The following is a 5,307-nucleotide window of genomic DNA, read 5'->3' on the forward strand; positions in this document are numbered from 1 at the left end:
ACACATATTTATTAGGAGACTGTACAGAAAGTCCAAGTTATACAATATAATTACAAACATACTTTAGCCACAAAGAGAAACATTATGTTGACATTTTTAGGAATATAGGTTGAAATCATGTCAACTGAAATAAGCTAGGCTCAAAAAGACAAACACAATGTTTCCTCTCATATGCAGAATCTGAAAAAAAAATTGAAGGCATAGTAGTAGGGAAAAGGAAGTCTATATGAAGGAGAAGAGAAGATAATAGAAGGAATATGATCTAAGTGCTTTATTCACATGTATGGGAATGTTCAATTGATATAGACTAATAAGAAGTTAAACTTATGTCTTAAGAGGCTAACACAGAACGGTAATGGAAATCTCTATGAAATGCAGAAAAGGTATGGTAAAACTCCTGCTTTCATACTTTCTGGAGTTGTAGATGAAAAAATTAAGTTGAGTTAAGTTAAATAAATACTATGTTAGGTTTTTCTTTATTAACAAAAACAAGGGAATATATAAGTCTTTATGTATATGTATATATACACAAATATAACATTTATCTGTATTTTTATTATATATTTATATGTTTTATGTATTCATATGCTTTGTAAATATGATGTTAATTATTATAATATAATTTTATACACACTGTGTAGTATATATTTATGTATACTATATATTATGTATTTTTCAGTGCTTGATTGTGAGAGCTGGGAAATCCAATATTCATAGTGGAAGCCAGTAAAGTTGAAATCCAGGCAAGATTCTGTCATAATATTTAGACAGAATTTCTTATTCTTGAAACATCTGTCTCTGGTCTTCAAAACACTGATGAAAAACAAAACTACCTATAAAATGAAGAATAACCACTTTATTAAAATTCTATTGCAGCCAGGCAATGGTGGCTCACACCTGTAATCCTAGCTACTCAGGAGGCTGAAATCTGAGGATCATGTTTCAAAGCCACCAGGGCAGGAAAGTCCTTGAGACGCTTATCTCAATAAACCATCAGAAAAAGTGGTGCTGTGACTCAAATAGTAGAGTGCTAGCCTTGAGCTGAAAAGCTGAGGGACAGCACCCAAGCCCAGAGTTCAAGCCCCATGACTGGCAAAAAATAAGAATAAAAATAAAAATAAAATTCTATTACTTGAAAGCATTATTCTCATTCAGAAAATATATTCTTTCACAGCAACATCTTTTCTATGACCTAGTGATTAGCTGTTATACTTTAGTAAACTTATTGGATAAAATCAAGCATCACTTTCAAGGACTAATATTCATTGTTTGTTGTTGTTGTTGTTATTGTTTTCCAGTCTTATGACTTGAATTCATTGCATGGGCATTGTTCCTGAGCTTTCTTGCTCAAAGTGAGCACTCTACCACTTGAGCCACAGCTCTACATCAAACTTTTCCAAGGTTATAGTCACCTTATATGGTGACTATATATGAGAAACACACTTATAAATACAGAAGATTAATGACAATTAAAGAGTTTCTATTTAAAAGAAGGTGTGTTTATCCACTTGTATAATTTTTATATTATTATTGTATCTTCAGTATTTTTATCTGTATTGTAAATGTAGTAGGTGGATTTTAGCCCATACTAGAGAACCATCTTTTCACATTACAGACAGGCATATACAATTTGCCAATCATTTTGCAAATTTATTCTCAAGGCCATACAGTGAGATTATTGAAACTTGACAGAAAATTGCCTTTGGAATCACAATAAAGCCTGAGGAATTAGAATCTGTCTATGGTAACTTGGGAATGGTGCAGTAGATAGCCCAAAATAATGTTGTCACGGTCCAAGGAGTTTTAAAGTTCAGTTTTGTGTGTGTATACACAGGATTATAAAACCAGAGTTTATACACAATTTTGCAGAAATACCAACATGGAACTTTAAGTTAATGTATCCTGTGGGATTTTCTTGGGTAAAAAGAAACCCAAGTGATTAGAATGCCCACTTTAGAATTTAGGGGAGATACATAATTAAAATGTTCCTAGTTTATATTACAGAACAGGAGAGGAATTGCTTTAGGATTATTTATATACATTGGATCTTTCCCAAAATAGGATATCATTCTCACTCTACAGAGGACATATTTAGGTAAAATTGGTATGCAAAAATTTGCACATATTTAAAGTATGATACTTGATGAGTTTGAAGATTTTTTTACTCATTTGGAATCCATCACCACAATCTATATCAGAAACAAATACTTTTTCGAGGAGTTTCTTCCTGATTTATTTACTACTTATTATTTATCCTCATTTCAATTTTCCCTTCATAAGGGAAAACATGGATGAGACTAATTAGTAATAATTTAATGCCAAAATAACTACCTATTTAAAACACAATATTTATCTGTATATTTTCAACACAATGATATAAATACCTTTAGAAAAGTTGTTTAATATTTTTCTCTTATTCAAATGATTGGTTTTAAGACTATTTCTCTGTTGTTCAGATTTTATAATTTCTATAGCTCATCTTCCTATTTCCCTGTCCTTTTCCACTGCATTTCCATTCAGTTATTATATTCAATTATTTCATTATTTTCTATTTATAAAATTTATTTTTATTCACATCTTTGACTATTTGGCTGAAGATTTCTATTTTTCATTTCTTTGTAATATGTTCATAGTTTCCATTGAACATCTTTTTAAAGTTATGATTGCTTTAATTTTTATGTCCAGGGATTTGAGTTTATTAATGGAAGGAATATAGAAAAGTTTGCCCTCTTCCCTTGAATATTTGTTAATCTATTTTGAATGATGTTGTTAGTACACTAAAAGCTTTAAATATATTTTTTTCTTTTTTGATAAACAAGGTCTTACTATGTATCTCAGAGTACACTCAATTTCTAGTTCCTCCTGACTCAGTTTCCCTAGTACTGGGATTAAAAACATAAGCCATCATCTCCAGCCTAACTGTTTTGACTATTTTCCTTTATTTTTATGCAGAATGTCAGGAGATTTTTGTTTCTGGGAATTTATTAAATCTTGCCTCCAAAGCATTTTCCCTGACCCACTCTAAAGCAGTCATTAGAAATAACACTTTGGGTCATTAAATAGAGAACCAAGGGAGCATCATAATGAACAGGTTTATAAGTAACCTCATGAGAACCCGGAAGCACAACAAATCAAAGAAAGGTTGGACAAATGGGATTGCATAAGATTGCAGAGCTTCTGCAGGGCAAATGACATAGCTGGCAAGATCAATAGAAAGCCCACCGATTGGGAGAAGATCTTTACTAGCCATACAACGGACAAGGGTCTCATATCTAAAATATACTTGGAACTCAAAAAATTAAACCACCCAACAACAAATCCTCAAAGAAACAACTGCCCAATAAATAAGTGGGCGAAAGACTTAAAGAGAAGCTTCTCTGAAGAAGAAAGAAGGATGGCCAATAGACACATGAAGAAATGTTCAACATCCCTAGCCATAAAAGAAATGCAAATCAAAACAACATTGAGATATCACCTCACTCCAGTTAGAACAGCAAAAATCAAGAAGTCTAACAACAACAGATGCTGGAGGGGATGTGGACAGAAAGGAACCTTACTTCATTGTTGGTGGGAATGTAAACTTGTTCAACCACTTTGGAAAGCAGTATGGAGGTTCCTCAGAAGACTTCACATAGATCTCCCCTATGATCCAGCAATCCCACTTTTGGGCATTTACCCAAATGTTTACAAACAAGACCACACTAAAGCTACCAGCACAACTATGTTTATTGCAGCATTATTTACCATAGCTAAGATATGGAACCAACCCAGATGCCCCTCAGTAGATGAATGGATCAAGAAAATGTGGTATATATACACAATGGAATTCTATGCCTCCATCAGAAAGAATGACATTTCCCCATTTGTTAGAAAATGGAAAAACTTGGAAAAAATTATATTAAGTGAAGTAAGCCAGGCCCAAAGAAGCATAGGTCCCATGGTTTCCCTTATTTGCAATATCTAGTATAGGTATGAGTCAAGCGGAAAAGGTCAGATAATGTGATGTTAGGAAAATGAACCCTTAAATATGTATTTTAATGTTTTCATTTCATTCATGCATGTGTTTCTAACGCATTTATAAGATTATTTCTTTGTTGCTTTGTATGTCCCTCCCCCACAGTGTAACCCCCGCTTTCACTATATTTGATGTCAGTATAACATGTGGAGGAGATGGCGACAAACAAGTCGTTTAAGGATTCAGGTGTACCTGTTGCAACAATGAGAAGTACAAAATGTCATGTCAAAACCAGCTTTACAATGTCGGTGTGGGGGGGGAGGGGGGTATAATTGGGTGGGGGGAGGGGGGTAAAATTGGGTGGGGGGAGGGGGGAGGCGGGGAAGGGAAGTGAAGGGTAAACAAAGGAGGAGGCTGCAATGCTTGGTAAGAAATGTATGCATTATCCTGCCCATGTAATTGTAGCCCCCCTGTACAGTATGTTCTCAAATAAAATAAAATACAATTAAAAAAAAAAAAAAGTAACCTCATGAGAAATAAGATGAGTATCTGAAAGTTTGGTTATTTATTATTTGAAAAAAGAAAGTTTATCACTTATAAAGATTTGGTTTTTGACAGCCGTACAAATCTATAAAAAAAATGGAACAATAAAACACACTCACTTGTCTAATTTACCACAGAAACGTTTTCTCTATTTCCAATTAACAATACAATCAATTTCTTTTTTCAAGTCCTCAGGGAAGACCCACAACAGCTTTATAAGTAGGAACTCACTACTAGAACAAGCATTGAAAAACATATTCAACAAAAACTTTCAGCCTAGATCTGCTTCTCAAGTCTAATATAGAGTGTGGTGTCAGTTGTAAAAGACAAAACTTAAAACTGTTTAAATGCCTTCCAAGTGGAAAAGTATGGTTTTAGGTAGCCACTTAAAAGAATTATCCAAATTTAATGATCTCATAATGTGGCAAGTTGAACTATGATTAAGTTGGATTCTCTCATATCTTACCTATTAGACATATTTTTTAGTGGAAGCCATTCTGAGATTTCTTGTCAAAAGTGGCTTTGATATCTATCCAATGTAAATTATTGTATTTTAGTAACTGAAAATCATATAAAAATAAGAAAAGAAAATAAGAGCTACTTTCATTTCATTTGCATTACACCCAAAATGAAGCACATGTTTCAATACTTGTTATCAAGGTAAAGCACATCCTTGCTCTAGGCTATCATTGAAGCACATGTTTCAATACTTGTTATCAAGGTAAAGCACATCCTTGCTCTAGGCTATCATTGAGCCAAGATGCCTGCCAATGCAAGATCCCTTCCTCCATTTATAAAATAGTTTTTTT

The 5,307-nt window shown here is 33.3% G+C and overlaps 1 non-coding gene across 1 annotated transcript; it reads left to right on the top strand.

Annotated features, from left to right (window-relative positions):
* Positions 1-304: 304 nt before the first annotated feature.
* Positions 305-426, top strand: LOC138819548 (small nucleolar RNA SNORA26). The gene has a single exon (XR_011369474.1). It is a non-coding gene; the product is annotated as a small nucleolar RNA SNORA26 (small nucleolar RNA).
* Positions 427-5,307: the final 4,881 nt, after the last annotated feature.

The sequence above is a fragment of the Dipodomys merriami genome, unplaced genomic scaffold (assembly GCF_024711535.1).
Source record: "Dipodomys merriami isolate MVZ:Mamm:240054 unplaced genomic scaffold, mDipMer1.0.p SCAF_8, whole genome shotgun sequence".
In the NCBI taxonomy this organism is placed as follows: domain Eukaryota; kingdom Metazoa; phylum Chordata; class Mammalia; order Rodentia; family Heteromyidae; genus Dipodomys; species Dipodomys merriami.